The following is a 23,200-nucleotide window of genomic DNA, read 5'->3' on the forward strand; positions in this document are numbered from 1 at the left end:
ATCCCGCCTGCCACAGAGGCGATCGCCATCATCTGTTAACAAGCTCTGAACACATTTCGTAGACGCCAAGCGTCTCTCCTTCGCCAAATAAAAAGTCGTCAGATGCTCCTCATCAACGGCGCCGGCAAAACGACTACGGACAATGTAACCTTTCGCCCTGTCGCGATGAATCCCCAGAATCTTGCTTTTAATGCGATTGAGCCGCAGACGGAGGTTACAATATTGGTCGATAGGGGCGTCGAAAGCATCCCTAAGACAGTGCCGGTAAAAGTCGAGCGTACGGTTCCTCCAGTACGACTCCTCGCGACTGAACGCTTGCGCGGCACGACGTAGCTGAGGCTTAGCTAACGCCAACCACCAATCGAGCGTCGAGGGGTAGTTGCCAGCTCTTTGAACGCAAGATTCCCACACAGCCATAATAGTCAGTCGGAAACCATCCTTCGGCAAGTGAGTGACATTTAGCTTCCAAACCCGCGGGACAGGATCCGCAGCCCCAGCCTGCAGCCGCACATCACAGACGTAGCTACAGTGATCACTGAACGCCAAGGGGAGCACTTCGACACAACGGAGAGCATCCTCGAGGGCGCGAGAAACATAAATACGGTCAGTGCGACTGCCCCCGGTGTTGTAGATGTGCGTGAATACAGTGCGATGTGGGTGGAAATGTCGCCAAGTATCACACAAATCAGCAGCAGTAATCAACGCGGCAAGTTCTTGACACAGTGTGGGAGCGGTACTCATATCTGCAGCATCAACCACACAGTTAAAATCACCTCCTACCACAAGTGGACGACCAGTTGTTAAAAAAGGACAAATCCCACAGCTAAAAAAACGCGACCGGTCATGGCACTTGTCCGTGCCCGACGCCGCATAGATATTGACAACACGGACTCGTCTTATCGTACACGCAATAGCACGGCCGTTAGGCAGCACCTGAACATCTCGTGGCTCGAACGAGTCTTTGTATAAAATGGCAGTGCCACACAGAGTCACAGTCCACATTGTAAATAACTCCATAGCCAGGAATATCACTAAAAACTCTGCCGGCCACCTCCTGAAGAAGAACATCATAACGGCCAAATTTTATGAGGTCAGTAAATAATAAAACTTTATACGCAGCAGTGACGCTATTGACATTCAACGTGAAGATCGAAAATAAAGTCATCGGTCTAGAGGTGGAGTACAGAGAAAAACATCAAGCCATCCGACGGGAGGCGCGTCACATAACATGGTAGGAAAGTACCCAAAACAATATGCATATCATGGGGATACAAATGGAAGTCAACATGTAAACATGTAAAAGTGGAAAGAGGCAACATGCATAATAAAAAATAAAACGTAGAAACAGAAGTGGGCAGATAGCACGTACCCACCCCGTAAGGAGCACAGTACCACCATTCAGGAAGTTGCACAAAAAAGACAGAAAACAAAAACTCCGCATCAAAGCAAGACCCATCTGATAATTGCAACAGATAAGACAGTCACTCATAAGAAAAATAACACAATGGATACAGAAAAACATGCACCGGGTTGTGTGTTGAACATGCGCGCAGCGGAGACCGAACACAGCGGAACACAACAGCTACGCAAAATGACAACATCTAACACCACATAATGCAACGTGCGGGTACAATCGTTCCGTAAAGACGGCGGAAACACGCGACAAACATGGCATTCCAATATCAGTTATAGAACGCGTGAAAAGGACGCCAAACTTACAACAGCACTGACATTACAAAACGTCACAACAATAGTAAGACAGCAAGGTAAACATGAATATCAATCGCCAGTAATAGACCGTCGATAGAACAGACATGTGGACAGCAAGCAAATATGGGAAATAACACGGATGTCTATAAAAGAAACTGCAAAAAAAAAAAAAAACGCCAACTAGCATACAAAAAAACCGCCCCTCAACATAACATTGCCAGACATGAGTATTATCGGCAGTAATAAACCGGCGATAGAACAACAGACATTAGACAGGAATCAAACACAGGGAAACACACGGATTTCTAAGAAATAAACTGCTGCAAAAAAGATGCCAATAGGCAGACAGAAACCGCCCCACAAAATAGCAACATTGCCACAAGACAACGTGACAATACAAGCGGAACATTAGAACAAGCACGACACTAAAATCAAAGTTTTAACGGCGGCAGCAGGACGTCAAACGGAGATACTGCACCGTCCAGTGGCCGATAAACACGGCACGGCAAACAGTCACAGTAAAAAACAACACCGTTGCTACTCTGGTAAGCCTTTGGCAAGCCACTGTACAAAAAGAACAAAAGGGAGAACACTCTATCGCAATCAAATATTGTCCACGTGCAAGACACAGCGTGATTAGTACAAATGCAGTGAGCATGATAAACACAGAAAGGTAACATTAAGCGTCCTCCGGCGACTTCCACCAGGCCTCATCCTGCTCCACGCGGTCCCTGTCGACAACCTGCGGAGCTTCTGCTTCCATCGGTTCCGCACGGGCGGGGGAGGCCGCAGCCGCCCCCGAACGCGTGCGCTGCCGTCTCAGCGACTGATCGCCGGCCTGATCGCTTTCACGTTTAACAGGCGGCTCAGCCTTATCGCCCTGACTACCCAGTAGCTGACGCAAATGCTGGGTCTGCTCCTGTATGCACGTCTCCCTCGTGCCTTTCGTCCCACCCCCCGAGCACGACGACAGTGCCTCAGAGTCACTGCCGGTCCCTGAGAGAGGGGTCGGTGAACTATCCCTGGATTTCTTCCCCTTAACCTTACGCTTACGCTGCTGCTTCGGCTGCGTAGGCTTTTCCTTCGGGGCGGGCGGCGGGGGCAGAATCGCCTCCACGTGTTCAGAAACAGGGACAGAAGTTTCCGGTAATGCAGCTGCCGGAATGGATTCTGGCCGCGAAGGAGGAGGTTCTACTGGTGACACGTCTACAACATCCATAGCATTATTCACGGAAACAGAGGGAATGGTTGCGTCTACTGAAGGTGGCGGAATCGGTTGAACGGGTTGGGATACCGTGCCCGCTGCACTGTCACTCAAAAGCGGGACAAACTGGCCAGAGGCGTCTACAGGCCGTTCCCGCGGGAGCTGAACAGGGCATCGGCGTGGGCAGACCATACGCAAATGTTCCGACGAGTGACAAACAGAACAAGTTGGCGGTTGCCCGACATAACTAATTTGCGCACGCACGCCCGCGATCATAAAATAAGACGGAATGTGTTTTTTCAGATCGATTCGAACACTCCGTATGCCACTGTTTACTTGGTAACGGTACCCACTACCCCAATTGTCATTACTTATGGACAAGACCGTGCGAAACTGTGTCAACCCGCAAGAGATATAGTCGTTCGGACATTCAGGTGGCACATTAAAGACGCGAACAGTTCGCACACCGTAGGCAGAGGGAACTATCTGCACATCACTGACACTGCCGTCAAAATGCTTAAACTTGCGAACGCCAGCAAACGTTTCGATAAATTTATCGTAATGGTCAACATTAGTAAACTTGATAAACAAGGAATACAGTATAAAGTCAAGCTGGAAAGTGTCTACGACTTCATCCGGTAATTTAAGCTCCTCAAAAATCCACTCGTGAATTTCGAATGCTGTCGGCCGCTTAGCATTACGATCAAAAACGCACTGTGCGCTATTCGCCCTGTTAAATGTCGACACGGTGGTACTTACCGGCTGTAGAACAGCAAACACAAACACGGGCAGGAACAAACCACGCGCCGACGCGCGCGCGACAACAGCGAAGTCACGACTGAGCGCTAGAGCCCCGGAGCGGTGCGACCAGCGCGCTCGGCGTCTCAGAGGCGACTGCCGGACGTAGATGAGGCGCACAGCACGGCTGCTCGGTGCGCCGCCTGTCATTCATTTGGTGCGTGCGGCCTCCGACACTCGCGGGCGACGCGCCTTGTTCCTGTTATCCGGCGCGGGGCTTGCGCGCGGCCGGGCGGCGGGGGGACTGCGTGGGGTGTGGCAGTGTCCTGCTGGACCGACGGAGGCTTTCTCACCTGGCTGACACATGCCGCGCTTCCAGATATTTGCGTAATTTGCGCGGTCCATTCGCGCCTGTCCCCCCCCCCCTTCCGTCCCGACTTGTCCCGACTTTGCTCGACTGCCGCTCGGGTCGCGGTCCATATGACAGCACAAGCGCGAGAAACATCTGCGGGAGGAGGCGAGACGACAAAAGAATAAAGTTATGATTAGAAATCGAACTTGGAGCTGTACGCCGCTGCACAACGATAGGGAGGCGCTAACGTATTTCGGAGCATACCGCCCGATTCGTACTGTTTTGTCGTTTTCAAAGACATCCTGGCAAACTTGATTGACACATTCTCCTTCAAACTGAGTTAATTACTGCAGTTTTGTACCTTACGGCCGTTTAAAATGCCTAAGGAAGTCTCTTTGTCACGACAGAAAGGTGGTATGGGAAGAGGGCTGGCAGGAGGAGCGACTAAAAAGCGAAAAATGAAGGCAGCCAGAGTTCCCAGGCGCTCACCCTTCCGAGTACTAACGTCGTTGCTTCACTTCGGTGATCGGACGAGAACGGAAGATTTTTTTTTTTTTTTTTTTTTGTTTATTTACATTGTGGAATTTAGCACTGCTACAAAACAGTAGGCCCCGACTTATTTCAGAACTCATCTGTCGATTCATAGTGTGTTGTTGTTTTCAAGGCGTTCTAGCACTCTTCTTTCGCGCATTCTTGCTCAAACTGAGTTCATTACTGTAATTTTGTATCTTATGTTTGATACAGTAGTTTAAAATGCTTGTGGAAGCATCTTTGTCAACACCTGAAAGTTAGTATGAAAAGAGGGCTGCCAGGTGTAGCGGCGTAAAAATGAAAAAATGAGATAGAGCCAACAGCACCTTTTTTTTTAACGTATATAGACTTTTATTGACAAAATAACAATTTCGTTTTACAAAATACAGTTTAAATTTTACTTGTAAAGACGAGACAATCCATTCTTTGCTCTTGTTTTTCTGTTGCTGTACTGTCCAGGTAATTATTTCATTTGGTGTTTTTTTAATATTTTTTTTTCGAGAGTCTGTCAGGGTTTTTTTAGTTGTTTCTTGCACCGTTTATTGTTGTAGTTTAGCAATTTAGCTTTTCTGAGTCTTTGTACGCTACATTTGTACGTATGGCAGAGTGAATTTGGAATAAGCATTGATTGTACGATCTAGTTATTTACAGAGAATAATTAGTATATAAGAAAAAAAAAGAAAACTTATTCTATGGAATTTTACTTATTACTACTTATGGTATTATTTTGTAGATATTTTGAGTGGTGGATGTGCTCTAATCATTTTAAAATAATGTTGAGTTATTATTATCTTCTTATTAAATCTTGTGTTAGAAAATAAGGGGCAGTCATTTTACGTTGGGTCTTGAAAACCGAGACCTTAGTGGGACATGCACTAGTCATGAAATCAGTTTGATAGAAACATTAACGAGTGTATCAGTTGTCAGCTCTTGTTTGATGAGTTAAGTGGTATCCCAAGGGGAAACACTCATGAAGAACTATTTTAACATATTAAACAAACCATGACAAAAGTAAAAGGGCATTACTATTTAAGCGAATTATTAAACCTATTGTTTTCGATTGAGCAAAGAGCAAAACACTAGGAAGCATTATATAGTGCAATTTTAGAGCTAGTTTATTATAGGTGGTGCGTGACAGTAAGGAAGACTGAAAGGAGGAAACTATTTGTGGTGGAGAGACAGACATCTATAGGCATGTGAGTCACTTGTTTGTTGTACTGGTAGACCTGTAATAGTTTTGTGGTACTCACAGTTACGCACACCTCTGGATTGCACACGATGGAACGTAGAAAACAAAAAACACACCAAAAAAAAACACAAAAGACAAAGGGGCACTCGGAGCTATGGTTATATTGACACTATATTTGAAACTTTTACGTGTTCAAACACTTTTCACTGTCACATTTAAAAAAAAAAAAGAGAAACACTTTATCACTTTAACACACGTATCACTGTTGGTGCTTTTGGGATGTGGGAGGACATCTGCGACTGCGACAAGGGCGTGGGGGGTGTTTGTGGCTGTGGGCGGCGGCGATGGCGGCGGCGGCGGCGACGGCGACGGCGGTGGCGGTGGCGGACACGTCACGTGGCGGCAGACAGGGCGTCCCTGAAGGCGGCGGTCAGCGGGATCTCCAGGAAGTTGTGGAAAGTCTGACGATATGTAGCGCGTTGTTTTGCCCTCTTGTGCTCTTCCCACAGGTCCGTGAGGAACTGCACGCTGTCTGACTGCTTTTTGGCAATGACTGCGTGTGCAGTCATGGCGAGTATCCACAACGTGGCCGTTCGTTTTGGCCTGGGGAACGGTTTCGCGTCAGGGACGGTGAGAGCCGTGACTTGGATGTTTCTTGGGTCGCTTCTGTTCATGTGGGCTATTATCTTCTTGCTTGTCTCCCATATGTTGCTGGTTGCCCTGCATAGGAAACGGTGCTCTACAGTGTCTTTTTCGTTGCACGTTTCACAATTGGGCGATTCTTTTATCCGGATTCGCGCCAGTCTCTCGTTGGTCGGTACGGTGTTGTGCACTACTTTGTACCACGTAGATCTGGCGTGCTCCGGTATTGCTTTTTCTGAGATATTTCTCCAGACGACTGGCCAGTCGTGGTCTGGAGATTTTATCTCGATTCTTGTTCTGTGTGTTTGCCCTCTTAGTGCGCCGTAGATGTTTTTCGCCACCCTTAGCTGCGGGTTTGTTACGGTGGGCAGTGCGTAACTTTTATCGAGGATCAGTTGCCTGATGTGTCGCATCTTAAACAGTATGTGACTGGTGTCTACCGGCGCTTCTTCTGATCGTGGCCTGTAGATGTTTATTAGGCAGGCCGTGATGCTGTCTTTGTTTTTGCCCTCCATTTGGATTGCTCTGTGGAGCAGCAGCGCAGCACACTTTGTCCTGACGTCCACCAGCCCCAGCCCTCCTTCCTCCTTCTTCAGTGAGCACGTCGCCTGCGATACTTTGAATATTTCCCGCCTCCACAGCAGGTAGTAGACGGCTCCTTGTATCGCTCGAGCGATTTCTGTTGGTGCACTCAATATCTGTGCCACGTACCAGGCTTTCGACAGGATCGTTGTGTTGATCAATTCTGTTTTTTGTCCTAATGTTAGATGTCTACTCGAGTGAGTCCTGGCGAGCCCTCGTATTGTATGTAGGGCTGTTCGCCAGTTCTGTGTCGCCATCTTTAGTGGGCATTTTTGGATGAGTATCCCTAGTGTTTTGTGGGTCTCGGTTACTCGATACCACTCCCTATTGATGGTCAGACTTCCGTTGCCAATGGGGAGCAGCACGGTTTTTCTGGGATTGACCCTTGCTCCCAATGCGTTTTGAAATGTTTTGATTATCGGTTCTATTTCGTCTATCTCCTGCTCGTTGTTCACAAAGATTCCCACATCATCGGCGTAGGCCATGCATGTGACCTTCTCCTGCCCGATTTGGTAACCGTGCAGGCTTGCAGCCAGTTTACGTAGCAGTGGATCAAGCGCTGCCGCGAAGAGGGCCATGGACAATGGGCAGCCTTGCCTTACTGACTTGCCTAGTTTTAACCTTTTTGTTGTCCATCCATTTACACCTATTATCGATGTGGCGTTCTTTAGAAAGTTTCTTATAATGTCGGTGAACTTTTGTCCGAATCCGATTTTGGTTAACGTTTGCAGGAGATATCGGTGGCTGATCCTGTCGAAAGCCTTGTCGAAGTCAACAGAAATTATTGCTGCGGTCGTTCTGCTGGTGGCAGCGTGCGCAATCACGTCTCTGTATGCGCAGGCGGCGTCGAATATGCTCCTGCCGAGCACTGCACACGTTTGCCATGGGCTGATCGCCTTCATTAGCGCAGTCTTGATGTTATTTGCGAGGCATTTCGCGGCAATCTTGTAATCTGCATTCAGCAAAGTTGTGGGCCTGAACTCTTCGATGTGTTTTGCTGCCTGTGTTTTTGGGAGAAGGATTACCGTCCCTTCCAGAAAGGAGGCCGGTACTGCTGTCCCATTTAGGATTTCGTTCACCATTTCTGTCAGATGTCTTCCTACTTGGTCCCAGAGCTGGCTGTAGAATTCCTTGGGGATGCCGTCGGCTCCTGGTGCTCTGCCGTTTGCGCTGTCTTTGAGGATGGCTCTCACCTCATCCTCGGTCACGTTTTCGGTCAGCAGCGCCCGATCTTGATTGGTCAAGAGCCGACGTGTCTCCAGCAGGATGTCTGCCGTTTCGGCATCGTCCGTCTCTTGGCTTCTGAAGAGCTTTTCGAAGTGGTTTTCCACGTGGTCCACAATTTCCCGTTTTGTGGACAGCTTGTTTCCGTCCTATTCGAGGAGTTCGGAGATAACCTTGCTGTTTGCCCTTTGCCTTTCCCTGACTAAGTGGTGCAGTGTGGCAGGCTCATCCTCGATGACGCCGTGCGTTTGACTGCGAGCGATGACGCCTTCCATTCGCTGCCGTTTCATGTTGAGCAGACGTGCTTTTAATCTTCTCACGCGCGTCAGGTACTGTGGGTCGTCAGCAGGGGCGTTCAGTGCGTCCTTAAGACAGAGTGCGTAGAAGTCTGCTGTGCTTTTCTTCCAGTATGCTTTTTCCGCGCTGTATCTGATCAGTGCTCTTCTGATTGCTGGCTTGGCAAGTTCTGTCCACCACTCTATAGTGGAGTTGTATGCGTGACGTTTTTCTGATCATTTCCCTACTGTGTCGGAGATTTCCGACCGTAGTTTCTCGTCTTTGAGGTGTTTGACGTTTAGTTTCCATCTCGCCTTTTGCCCAGTGGTCTTTCTTCTCGGCAGGTGGATTTTGGTTTCGTATGCGCAGTGATCAGAAAAAATCACTGGGCAGACCTCTACGTGTGATACAGAGGCGGCCAACACTCTGCTCACGTACACCCTGTCTAATCTGCTTTTTCCCCTGTTGTAATGAAAAGTGAACTCTGTATTCTCTTTGTTGAGCAGACGCCACGAGTCGTCAAGTTTTAGACGCCTTATGAGCTCTTGCAGTTCCATGCATAGATTCGGTACCGGGATCTGATCTTCTGGTGCAGCTACGCAGTTAAAATCTCCTCCTAGCACAATGTTGGTGTTATTGTGCGGGAGGAGTTCGCAAATGCGTTCGTTGAAATATTGTCCTCTCGCCCTCTTCTTTTCTGAGCCTGACGGTGCGTATATGTTTATGAACACCGTTCCTGATATTTCTACTGCGATCCCGCTTCCATCTGCCATCAGTTTTGGCTCCCCTGTCTCTATTTCTTCTCTTATCATAATCGCTGTCCCTCGTCGGGTTTCGGGGCCTATGTTGCTGATAACTTTGTATCCGGGTACCTCTTCTATTTGCGTCGTTACCACCTCCTGCAGGAGAACTACGTCTGCGGTTCTATGCTGCAAGAATTCTGATAGGGCGTCTAATTTAACTGAAGAGCTCATTCTATTGACATTGCACGAGATGATCGTGTGCGTTGTTTTACTGTGCATTTAGAACGAGGGTCGTCAGGCGCTTTGCTGGGGCGGGTCGGGTGTGTGCTGTGGCCGGTCAGGCCGTAGGACGACGTCCTCGGGTTTGCTGGTGTGCGTTACGGTTTTTGCGGGTGGTGCGTCTGATGATTCTCCATCAGATGTCTCCATCCGTTCTGCGTTATCGTGGCTCCTCCTGGCGCCTTTCCTTTTCGGTTTTGTCGGCTTTTGCCGCTCTGTGTTGGTGTCCTTCCTCTCGTCGTCCGACTCTTTAAGTATGTGCGCAATTTTGTTAACAGATTTCTTGATGCTGGCCTCGCGCATCTCACTAAACGTTTGTGGCGTGTTGCTGCTGGGGCCGGCCGTCTGGCTGGCCACAGCTGTTTCCTGGGCGGGGGCTGCGGCCACCACGCACTCCATTGTGCCTTCGCCCTCCGAGTCGGAGCTGAGCTGGCGTTTCTCTCCCGCGCTACCTGCGCTGGCCGCGGCCGGGGCCGGGACGACGGCAGGGGGTGGGGAGGCGCTGGGCTTTCCGTGGCGGCGGCTAACGGGGCTGCCACTTCCGCTGTCGCTTCTGTGGCTGCTACGGCTACGACCGGCTCTTCGTTTAAACGTGGCGCTTCTCCAGCTACAGCTCCGGTGTAGCTGCCGGTAATGTTCTGTTGCTCGGCATTCGTATTCGGTTGCCGTGGCAGTTGCGCCGGTCGTTTGTTTCTTGGGCAGTTTGCGCGCATATGCTCTGTGGAGTTGCATATGGAGCACGTCTGGGGCTGGCCATTGTACTGCACCACTCCCCTGTGCCCTCCAATCATCACGAAAGATGGCACGTGTTTCTTTAATACCATCGTCACAGCCCTGACGCCCGAGTCGACCTTGTATCTGTGTCCCGCTCCCCAGAACTCGCGGTTCACCGACAGGACTTCTCCGTACAGTCTGATACATCGTGCAACTTCCTCGTCCGGCACTTCGAAAGGCAGATCGTAGACCTTCAAGTGCCTCACACCGTAACCAGCATACGAGATCTTTACGTCACTCACGGCACCGTCCCTGTGCGTGAATTTACGTATGCCACCGTGGGTGGTCACCAAGGTTTCACATCGTATGAGCGTTTTTAATTTAATGAAAAGACTGTATACTGTAAAGTCCAGCATCAGTCCCTCAAGTTCATCCTCCTCTATCCTCAGTTCACTAAACATCCAATCCTCAATTTCAAACGACGTTGGCCTAACGAATTCCCGGTCAAATTGCAACTGCAGCATCGTATTAGATCGGTTGTAAGTAGTCATTTTGACTCACCAAATCGTTGAAGCTCACGTTAAGGCGAGGAAACAGCTACGGCTGGCGCGGCGCGGGAGCCGGCAGGCGGCGGGCGCGGGCGCGGCGCGGTAGGATGTCGGGCGGCAACGGCTCGGCGGCCGGTAATCCTCGGCTACCTGGGACGCACAATAGCGAGCGGCACACGTGTTGCCAGGCGGGCAGCCAGCCAAGTACTAACCGGGCCCGATGATGCTTAACTTCGGTGATCGGACGAGAACCGGTGTATTCAACATGGTATGGCCGTTGGCGTCCTTATACTGTAGCCGCACCACAGAAGAAGCATTCGCCTCTTCTGCCAACACACGCAATCGCCGCTTTCCGTGGCACATTTGACGCAAAGCACGTCCTTCCACCTCGAAGGTGGCGCGGAGTGCGTGCTCGCCTCGGCGTCTCAGAGGCGACTGCCGGACGTAGGTGAGGCACGCACAGCACAGCTGCTCGGTGCACCGCCTGTCATTCGTTTGGTGCGTGTGGCCTCCGTCACTCGCTGGCGACGCGCCTTGTTCCTGTTATCCGGCGCGGGGCTTGCGCGTGGCCGGGCGGCGGGGGGACTGCGCGGGGTGTGGCAGTGTCCTGCTGGACCGACGGAGGCTTTCTCACCTGCCTGAAACACGCCGCGCTTCCAGATATTTGCGTAATTTGCGCGGTGCATTGGCGCCTGTCCCCCCTTCCGTCCCGACTTTGCTCGACTGCTGCTCGGGTCGCGGTCCATATGACAGCACAAGCGCGAGAAACGTCTGCGGGAGGCAGCGAGACGACAAAAGAAGAAATTTATGATTACAAATCGAATTTGGAGCTGTACGCCACTGCACAACGATAGGGAGGCGCTAACGTATTTCGGAGCATACCGCCCGATTCGTACTGTTTTGTCGTTTTCAAAGACTTCCTGGCAAACTTGGTTGGCACATTCTCCTTCAAACTGAGTTAATTACTGCAGTTTCGTACCTTACGGCCGTTTAAAATGCTTAAGGAAGTCTCTTTGTCACAACAGAAAGGTGGTATGGAATGAGGGCTGGCAGGAGTAGCGACTAAAAAGCGAAAAATGAAGGCAGCCAGAGTTCTCTGGCGCTCACCCACCTGAGTTCTAACGTTGTTGCTTCACTTCGGTGAGCGGACGAGAACGGAAGATTTTATTTCTTTCTTTTTTGTTTATTTACATTGTGGAATTTAGCACTGCTATAAAACAGTAGGCCCTGACGTATTTCAAAACTCATCTGTCGATTCGTAGTGTGTTGTTATTTCCGAGGCGTTCTGGCACTCTTCTTTCACGCATTCTTGCTCAAACTGAGTTCATTACTGTAATTTCGTATCTTACGTTTGATACAGTAGCTTAAAATGCTTGTGGAAGCATCTTTGTCAACACCTGAAAGTTAGTACGAAAAGCGGGCTGACAGGTGCAGCGACGTAAAAATGAAAAAATGAGATAGAGCCAACAGCACCTTTTTTTTTTTTTTTTATAACGGGCCTCCCATCTCCCCTTATAGCACGGCCTTGTCGCTCTCCACAAAATGCCTTCTATTGGCGAGCTTCATGAGCTATAAAGGTGGTGTTGACTCCATGTCCCACGACGAACGGACGAAAAATCAGTATCCCCCGTTGGTGTCCTTAAAAGGGTCGACGTCCATTGGGAGAAAGCGGCAAGAGCAAAAAAAGTCCAGTAATCTTCTGCATGGAGACAATGACTCCGCCAGGGAAACAAAAATCCAGTACAAAAAAAAAAAAACACTTCCTCAGTGTCACAATTACCGGGGAAGTTCCACACCAGTAAAACTGAGGAGTAAAGTCCATCAGGTGGACAACTGAAACGAAAAGGGAAAAAAAAATGAAAGTCACTGCGCGGTAACACTAGTAAAAAAGTGAAAATAGCACTGCCGCCACATGGGAGACCTACAGGAGAAAACCAGTTCTCTTAAATAAAAGTGCCGATGTCCACAGCATAAAAAAATCAGAAACAAGAAAAAGGTAAACTATACCGGAAATGAAAAATAACACAAAGAAGAAAAAGAAGAGTTCCTCTGAGTACACGTATTTCCAATAATGTTCGTTCCTTGAAAAACACAGCTTGAGCGGTCAAAGTAGAATAATATACCAAACGCAAAACATGTTAAGTATCCACCGACATCCGGGCAAAGGCATGAGCAAGTGCAACCTTCAAAAAATTTGCAAAAGTAGCACGATAGCCAGGCAAAGCTTCAGTTTGTTCATGCTGAGTCCATAAATAGGTAAGATAGTCCAAATCAGTAGTCAATTTCAGGTGAAACATCACAAAAACGGTATGACCCAGGAGCCACACCGTAGCATTCTTCTTAGTATTCGGGTAGGCGACGCATTGAGAAATTAAAGCGTCGGTCGGCAAGACTGAACGCATATCCACTCGATTGATTAGGCGAATCATATCTCTGGCGGCATCCCAAACACTGCGAAAATGTCCACACATGAAACGGTGTTCAAGTGTATCTTCCGCATCACACAAATCGCAAGCTCCAGACGAGATGAGGTTGATGGAATGGAGCTTCGCATTCGTAGGGAAGGTACGATGCACAACCTTGTACCACACGGCATGTACAGAGGGAGGAAGAACATGGCTGGCAAGATTCTTCCATACCGTGACCCAATTATACCACGGTAGCCGATACTCCCACTTACAACGCACAGGTGATCCACGGAAAGCGGAGACGATGTCGCAGACTCGAAGGCTGGGAACATCACAGAGCGCGAGGTAGCTGTTATCCATATAGTAGCGACGCACATAATTAAGAAAAAACGGAATGTGCGAGACATTCACCGGCGCCTCCACTGATGAAGGACGATACATACTGAAAACCGCCGCAGTGGTACCGTTCAGGGCCCTCTCCATGACAACGGTGGTCCGTTTCCAAAGGAGAGCAGAGCACTTCGCGCGAAGATCTACTAGACCCAAACCACCATCTGTCGGGCTGAGAGTACAGGTGTCACACGAGACTTTAAAAATGTCACCTCGCCATAAAAACCAATACACCGCCTGTTTGAGGGCACGTTCCAACTGCCGAGGCAGTGGAAGGACCTGCGCGAGGTACCACACCCTGGCCAGAATGTTAGTATTGATCAAGGCCACCTTGTCACGAAGCGCCAACGTGCGAGCCGCATAGATCTTGGCAACGGCGCACACCTTATGCAGCGTGGACCGCCAATTGAGCGCTTCCATCCGTTGTGGATGAGAAGAAAAAAGCACGCCCAGGACTTTGTGCTGTTCGCGGACACAGAACCAGCTCTGCTGTATGGACCGTGCACGGGGTGTAAGAGGCAAACAAACAGTCTTAGCTGGGTTGACAATGGCACCTGTGGCTTTTTCAAAGCGTTGCAGTGCGCCATATAAAGTGTCAACGTCATCAGAATGGCCAAGAAAAACACCAAGATCGTCGGCGTACGCCTTGCAAATGAGGCGGTGCGTCCCTATCTGAATGCCGCGGCAGTCGCGGCCGATAATTCGCAGCAACGGATCTAAAGCTACAGAGAAAAGGGCCATGGAAAGGGGACACCCCTGCCGCACTGAGCGCCCAACACAGAAAGCAGGCGTCAAGTGGCCATTGACACTAACACGTGACGTCGCATTCTGTAAAAGATGCTTTACCACAGTCGTAAACTTAAAACCGAAGCCCATCCGCACAAGAACCTGGCGGAGGTACACATGGCTAATGCGGTCAAAAGCATTTTTGAAATCAATTAAGAAGATGGCAGCTGTCGGCAGTCTCGCACTTTTAACAAAACCGATACAGTCGCGATAGGCGAGGACGGCGTCAAAAATGTTTCGACCCTGCACCACACATGATTGACTATCACAGAGGACAGACGGTAAAACAACTTTAAGGTGTTGAGCCACACAGCGCGTCACAATCTTAAAGTCGGCGTTCAGTAAAGTGATCGGCCGAACAGCATCAATGCAGGGCGTCGCAGTCGATTTGGGAACCAATGTCACTACCCCCTCCTCAAACGCAGCAGGGATAACAGCACCATCCCGTATTTCATTTAAAAGAGCCACAAAAACATCACGAAAAAGATCATAAAATTTCAGATAAAATTGAGCAGGAATGCCGTCGGGACCAGGCGATTTACTTTTAGGGCTTCGTCGGATAGCGTCGTACAGGTCGTCAGGTACATAAGCAGCATTCAAATGCGTCCTATCCGTACGAGTTAAAACATGAGGTATGACTTGTAAAAAATCCCGCAACGCATTACAATCAACATCCAGCGCACGGAAAAGGGAACTAAAATGAGTAAAAACATCCCGCTCAATGTCGGACTGGACAGTAGTCCGTTCACCGTCGCACTGTTTCCAGGTACCGATGTGCAGACGGGCGCGCCGCCTTCGTTCCCTGTTCAGATGATAAAGCGACAAAGGTTCGCCATCCACAACCCCCGCAGGCTGGCTGCGGACGACGACACCGTCACTAACATCACGCAAATCAGCGAGAAGCTTACGCTGGAATTGCTTAAAAGCGGGCAGCAAGGCAGGCTGTGACGTCACGCGCAGCGCGAGGTCTTGCAAACACGCCTGATGGAAGTGGGCCGTAGCGCGACGCCACCGAGCCGCCTCGCGGCTGAAATCCAGCAAAAACCGCCTGATCACCGGCTTGGCCTCCCCGACCCACCACTCCAGCACACTACAGTCACCTCGCTTAGTCCCGAGCAATTTGTGCCACAAATTGGTAAAACACGTCACAAAATGGGCGTCGTTCAATAATGCACAATTAAATTTCCACAAATTCTTTCGTCTGGGAAGACAAAATCTAGGCAATAAAAGCTGACAAAGGTAACCGGAATGATCAGAAGACAGCACGGGAAACATTTCCGTGCGGCAAATACGGGCAGAAAGCGGGGCAGAAACGTAAATTCTGTCCAGGCGGCTGTGCCCCGTGGGATAAAAATGAGTAAAATGCGTAACATCAGGGTTTAAAACACGCCACGTATCAATAAGCTGAAAACTGCGAATCAAGTCGCCGAGCTCGCGACAAATGTTAGGACGAGGCACCTGATCAACAACATCTAAAACGCAAATAAAATCGCCGCCTACAACTAAAGCATCCACATTCCGGTGTAACAGCGCACACAATTCCTGCCCATAAAAAACAGCCCTCGCCGGCTTATTGTTCCCAGACGGAGCATAAACGTTAACAAAGACAACGCCCAGTATAGTGCAACTAACGGCACGACCATTAGGTAAAAGAGCAACATGTGAAATAGCGAGGTCAGAACGTACTAAAATGGCAGTTCCTGTACTGTGATCCGGTAAAACATTGTCAATAACAGTAAAGTCACTAAAATCGTGTAAAAAAACAAGGGCATCACGCGTCACCTCTTGTAAAAAGACAAAATGGCAGTGGTGATCGCGTAAAAAGTCCTTAAAAGCCAGTATCTTACACGGGTGACTCAATTTGTTAAGATTAATGGTGACAACATTCCACTGGCTAAAATCGTAAGTCATAGACTCACACAATTAAAAGACACACACAAAAGTAAAACACACATAAAACACGGGACGTGCAGGTGCGCGACAGAGGAGGGGGCACACAGGACACACACTTCGTCTCCCCACCCTCCACAACATCCTTCGCCCACTCTGAAGGCTCGAAGGGGGAGAGGGGCGGCAGGGTGGCAGTAGCCGTCACGCCAGAAGCGACCGACACAGAATCCTTAACGGACATCTCCACGTCGGAAGAAGGCACCGACACGCGGTCGTGAATAGAAGGACCAGCACGACGACGGTGTACATCCTCAGCCTTCCGTTTAGTCGACAGAGATGCTGCAGTCACAGCCGAGACTGTGTCTGGCGCTAAAACAGGCACGTCTACAGAGGCGGGTTGACTTAACACAGTCCGCAGATGGCGAACAGCAACGTCACGTTGCTGCACTGCAACACTCAGATCAGCTGACTGTGCGTGGCGAGAGGAGGCACGCTGCTGCTGTTGTTTGCGCGGCGGCTGACGCCCGGAGCCGGCAGCCTGAGGCGGCCGTAGCTCCACGTCGAGGTCTCGCCGCGCGGCGCTGCGACGCCCAAGAAGAGGCGGGGGAGCGCCCCACTGCGGACGGACTACGGTCACCTCTCGTTAAACCCCTGTCGTAGGAAGGGGAGCTACTTGCACTGCGAAAGCGTTGCCTACTGGAACTTCGAGAACGAGCTTCATCCCGCTGCGGTTTGGGTTCCACAAAAACATCGCACGATTCCGCAACAGGAAGAGGCACAGAAACGTCAGAGGGTGCAACGATGGGCGCAGGCACAGAAGGAGAGGGCTCCGCCTGCGACACAGTAGGTGCAACAGAGTCCGAATTAGGGCGCGAAACAACATCGCTTACCGACTGTGGCACGCAGTCAGAGACTGTCTCCGACACAACAGCACCCACAACCGGTTGAACAACAGCAGGCTCGTTTTCCGAAACCGCGGACAAAGATTCCTGGCCGGTAGTTGCAACAGCAGAGACAGTATGATCAGCAGACACATCCATCGCTTCCGCGGCGGCAGCAAGATTAACATCTGCCGCACGCCGCGCGGGGGCGGGGGGGGCGGAACCCAAGACCGTTGCGGCGACGGAAGCAAAACTAACTCCTTGCAAATCGGCCTCAAGTGGTAGCTGAACAGGCCGTTTTCGCTTCGGACAATCCTGCCTATAATGTCCTACACCATTACAAAAGGAGCAAGTTTGTGGCTGGCCACTGTACGTGACAAACGCACGGTGACCGTTTACCAAAATAAAAGATGGAATATGCTGCCTAACCACCATCTTAACACTGCGCACACCGTTCTCGACTTGAAATATATACGCAGACGACCATTTCTCTTTCACGACAGATAAAACAGTGCCATATGGCCGCAAGTGACGAGAAATAGTGTCGTTACGAATCTCAAACGGAAGGTTAAATATCCGTATATGTCGAAGACCAAAACCAGCGTGAGACACAGTGACATTACTAATATTTCCGTTAAGGTGTCTAAATTTGCGAACACCGTCATTAACAGAAACTACAGCATCACACAGATCGGAAGATTTGAGTTTTAAGAACACAGAATTTAAGAACGTATCGAACTGAATACCGAGTACGTCATTAGTAGACAACAACAAATCCTCAATTAACCAAGGATGAATCTCAAAAGCCGAAGGTTTCTCTACGGAACAATCAAACTCGCACTGAACATTGTTCTGTCGCTCTTCACTATCATCGTAAAGCATATCCATTACTTACAGTTCAGTAGAAAGAAAGCCACGTGGCAAAGGAAGCAGACGACACGCGAGGCGCCGCCGGCCAAGTCGCACAAGGTAAACACTGCTCGCTCGGCACCGAGGTGTTGCCAGGCGGTCACCCATCCAAATACTAACCGGGCCCAATGTTGCTTAACTTCGGTGATCGGACGAGAACCGGTGTATTCAACGTGATATGGCCGTTGGCGTCTTTATACTGTAGCCGCACCACAGAAGAAGCATTCGCCTCTCCTCCCAACACATGCAATCGCCCCTTTCCGTGGCACATTTGACGCAAAGCACGTCTTTCCACCTCGAAGGTGGCGCAGAGTGCGCTCTCGCCTCGCCGTCTCATAGGCGACTGCCGAACGTGGGTGAGGCGCACAACACGGCTGCTCGGTGCACCGCCTGTCATTCGTTTGGTGCGTGCGGCCTCCGACACTCGCTGGCGACGCATCTTTAGGACCTGCGTCTCGCGACCCGCTGGTCGCGATGCTGATTGGCTGACAGTAAAATTCATGACGTCATATACAGTAGCGAATCAGAAGCGCAGCATTGCGACCAGCGGGTCGCGAGACTCTAGTCGAGACGCAAGTAAATAACAGCAGTATTGAAGCCTGCGATTTTGCGTATTACGAAAGTAATGATCCACCATATTAAAGATCTCTCCAAAAAGTGCCATTTTTAATTCTGTCTTTCATTTGTGTATGAGGATGCTAGTATTATTGCGTGATTACTGATAGATAAATTGCAGTTGCGCATTCTACAAATGATTAAATTAATGCTCATATTCTCGTACTGGCATCTTCAGTGATCTTAAACAAAACACTTGCCAAGTGGTTTTCCGAAAGGAAGTACCGAGGTTTCTAGTAACAATATAATTCCAGTCTGACTGTATCCCTTAATAAAAGAGATCGAATTTATTACAATGTCTTATAGTGTATTTGTACGTAACATAACTCCAATATCTGTAATTGCGTAACTTTAACATTAAAGATCTCGAACAACTTCACATTTTGATATACCAGGCCGTATTACGTTGGTTGTATTGATAGAGAACGGTATTATTGTTTTACGTGACAGTTTGTCATATAATTTCCAAACACAGATTGTGTATGCGAGATTACTGCGTTATTAATAGATGTAACACAAACAAATACGACGTTTGATAAACCAACAAGAATAACGTTAGCGTTTATAGGTCCTTAGATCATCTTACATGATGACAGCTTGAAACAAGCAAGAAAAACAAGAGTTTTACGTTACAGGACTGATAAGAATCGTACATATTTTTGGATACACATTATCAACATAATTTTCCCAGATTTATCACTACACCCAAATACTTAAATATAGCTACTTGTCTGTTGTAGGTCTGTGTTCCCATACTTTAGGCTGATATTTTCAGTATGGATATTCCTGCTGGCTTTGAACTGCATTTACAAATTTTGTGTGTACCAATTATGAACAAACTGTTGCCACTGAAATACTGGTTTGCATTTTCTGTGTCCAGAGGAAGTTTTTTCTCCAGATCATTGTAAGTGCTGTCACTAGCTACAAAATATGCATTATCTGGATTACAGAAGCGTCCGATTCCACTCGTATGCTTTGACTCTCACTAATATGGTGGAAACGGCTTCTCAATATCTCCAATATAGCGCCTATAACGTCATTACATGAACACAAAAATAGATATAAAACCAACAGACACATCTTCCTCCAAAAATATAATCAAACTAACGAGACCAGTGCGGGAAATTGGGGGTTTATGGGTGGGGACAAACTAAATATAAACACATACAGGCACACACCACGATCCCAAACCACACAAAACGACTACATAAAAACACCACAATATCACAAATTCCGCTACACTCACAATATCGACAGGCATCGGTCACTTCCCTTCACCTGCATAGATCAACAGCAATTGTCGATACCACAAAATAAAAACCAACTACTCAAAAAATTATAATCACATCGCAACTATTAATACCACAAAACCAACACATGAAACAACGGGAATTGCACACTTTCCTTGACCTGTATAGGTCAACAGCAGCTTACGATACCAAAACAGCTATGACGACATATTGGTATCGGACACTTCCCTTGACCTATATAAGCCAACAGCAGCTCACGATACCAAAACTCACATAGCTACGATGACAAATTGGAATCAGACACTTCCCATGACCTATATGGCTCAAATACAACTGACGATACCAAAAAAATTGGAATTGAGTTCTTCCCCTAAGAAACATAAATCAACCACAAGTGCCGATACCAAAATATCAGCTACCAACACATGCAGTAAGTAACACCAACCGAACAACATATGAAAACTCCACCAAACATCATAACACGTGAACAATATATCCAAAACAATGACTATTTACCCCAAAAAAGTTCTGGCACTAAACACTAGGTCAGCCACCCCAATCTCTCTCTCTCTCTCTCTCTCTCTCTCTCTATCTCTCTCTCTCTCTTTCACACTTCACACTCCCCCCAAAGACAAAAACCCACCAACAGTCCCTGGTCCGAGATGCCAGAACTCTGGATAATCACATATTCAGCGTGCATACACCACATTTCACTATCTCCACCACAAGCCCAAAAAGTTGCAGATATTAATAAAGGACAATATGTCGTCCCCCATTTTAGTCCGCAGACGCACACTATTAAACCTAGAAGTCATATCCATACGTAATAATAGAAGCCACAAATAATCATAACACAACAGAAACTTAATTCTTAACTCACTGAAATCAATTTTCGTTCTGCTATAGAAGTCACGACTGATAAAAGCACACTTCTAGCACCGAGTCCCAAATGAACCCAGTGTACACCACATAACATGCGGACCATACACACACCACCAACCGCAACAAGACAGCATCTACAAACAAAACACACTCATAAACTAAACTCTGCACCATAATACGTCACACACCACAACACCTTTACGTCATGGGCCAAAGCTGACGGGTGGGATTGGCCACCTCCATTGACCCATGTCATCAGCATATATAATGACATTTGGACCCTTTAGTGTACTCATATCGTTTATATAGAGAATGAAAAGCAGTTGACCCAATACTGTGTTGGCTTTGAGGCTCAGGGATTCTTCCCTACACTTGTTTATTAGAAACGTCAGTGGCTCCACTATCGGGCCCTATGGCAATTTTTTCTTTATTTTCGTTTTGCAGATTATTTTTTATATTTACAGATCATTTGTGAGAAACAGAAATAAACACTCTGTTACATTTAAAATGCTTAAAGAAATATATCATTCTTTTTGTTTTGTTTTGTGGGATTTTGTCATATGAGATTGTCTACCATAGTTACAATTGTGTTCATAGAAAATGGAATAGATGAAATGTGGGTCCAAAAGTTCACTTCCTTCTCTTTTTTAGGTATTATGTTTTCATTATTGTCGGCACGAATTTCTTTTCTGTCTGTGCTAATCAAAGTCCAGACAGTCTTTGCCATATTAGGTGGGTAATTGATTTCTTGAAGTACATTGTCTTTATTTCTTTCAGCAATCTGCGGTAATATCTCTCTCTCTCTCTCTCTCTCTCTCTCTCTCTCTCTCTCTCTCTCTCTCTGTTTGTGCAGTCTTCATTACTGGTTTGATTTTTAATATTTTTTGTGACTCTCATATGGATGTTTCAGGTCCCTTCCTTCCCATGGAATGACTGGTGTGATCCATTTCTTTCCCATTATATTTTTGCTTTTCTTACAGCATGCAATATTTTTGCAGTAGCTTGGAGATGAATAGAAAGTTTCTCAATGTTTATCCATGGATTTTCTATAACCATGTTACTGTTATGCTATTTTCTGCACTGTACTAAACTGGTAAATCAGAAGTGTATAAAGAATTGTATGGTAGAGCTAAGTGTAAGTATGAGCAGGCAATCAATGAAGCAAAGAGACTACATGATATAACAAACATTGAAAAGTACAAAAAATTAATAAATAAATAAAATAATAACAGAAAAAATGCAAAGAAGTTGGAAGTGAAATTAACTCTATTGTCTACCCTAACCAAAAAGATGATATTGCCATAGCCCCAGACAAATGTAAGAAATTTTGTATCCAATCCATTGAAGAAATTGTTGTTGTGGTCTTCAGCCCAGAGACTGGTTTGATGCAGCTCTTCCTGCTATTCTATCCTGTGCAAACTTCTTCATCTCTGAGTAGCTACAGCAACCTACATCCTTCAGAATCTGCTCAATGTATTCATGCCATGGTCTCTCTCTATGATTTTTACCCTCCATGCTGCCCTCCAATACGAAATTGGTGATCCCTTGATGCCTCAGAACATGTCCTACAAAGCAATCCATTCTTCCAGTCAAGTTGTGCCACAAATTTCTCTTCTCCCCAATTCTATTTAGTACCTCCTGATTAGTTACATGATCTACGCAACTAATCTTCAGGGTTCTTCTGTAGCACCACTTTTTGAAACTTTGTATTCTCATCTTGTCTAAACTACTTATCGACCATGTTTCACATCCATACATGACTGCACTCCATACAAATACTTTCAGGAAAGACTTCATGACGCTTAAACCTATACCCAATGTTAACAATTTTTCCCTTCTTCAGAAACGTTTTACTTGCTATAGCCAGTCTACATTTTATATTCTATCTACTTTAACCATCATCATGTATTTTGCTCCCCAAATAGCAAAACTCATCTACTACTTTAAGTGTATATTTCCTAATCTAATTCCCTCAGCATCACCTGATTTAATTCGACTACATTCCATTATCCTCATTTTGCTATTCTAGATGTTCATCTTATATCCACCATTCAAGACACTGTGCATTCTGTTCAATAGCTCTTCCAAGTCCTTTGCTGTCTGTGATAGAATTATGTCATCGGCAAATTGCAAAGTTTTTATTTCTTCTCCATTGATTTTAATACCTACTTCGAATTTTTCTTTTGTTTCCTTTACTGCTTGTTCAATATACTCATTGAATAACATTGGGGAAAGGCTACAACCCTGTCTCACTCCCTTCCCAACCACTGCTTCCCTTTCATGTCCCTCGACTCTTATAACTGCCATCTGGTTTCTGTACAAATTGTAAATAGCCTTTCACTCCCTGTATTTTACCCCTGCCACCATCATAATTTGAAAGAGAGTATTCCAGTCAACATTATCAAATGCTTTCTCTAAGTCTACAAATGCTAGAAACGTAGGTTTGCCTTTCCTTAA

At 47.4% G+C, this 23,200-nt stretch overlaps 2 pseudogenes; both read right to left on the minus strand.

Annotated features, from left to right (window-relative positions):
- Window positions 1–10,896: 10,896 nt before the first annotated feature.
- LOC126093021 (5S ribosomal RNA) lies at window positions 10,897–11,014 on the minus strand (annotated as a pseudogene).
- Window positions 11,015–18,068: 7,054 nt separating this feature from the next.
- On the minus strand, window positions 18,069–18,186 carry LOC126092973 (5S ribosomal RNA; annotated as a pseudogene).
- Between the last annotated feature and the right edge of the window lie 5,014 nt (window positions 18,187–23,200).

Source organism: Schistocerca cancellata, chromosome 7 (assembly GCF_023864275.1).
Source record: "Schistocerca cancellata isolate TAMUIC-IGC-003103 chromosome 7, iqSchCanc2.1, whole genome shotgun sequence".
NCBI classification, from domain to species: Eukaryota; Metazoa; Arthropoda; class Insecta; order Orthoptera; family Acrididae; genus Schistocerca; species Schistocerca cancellata.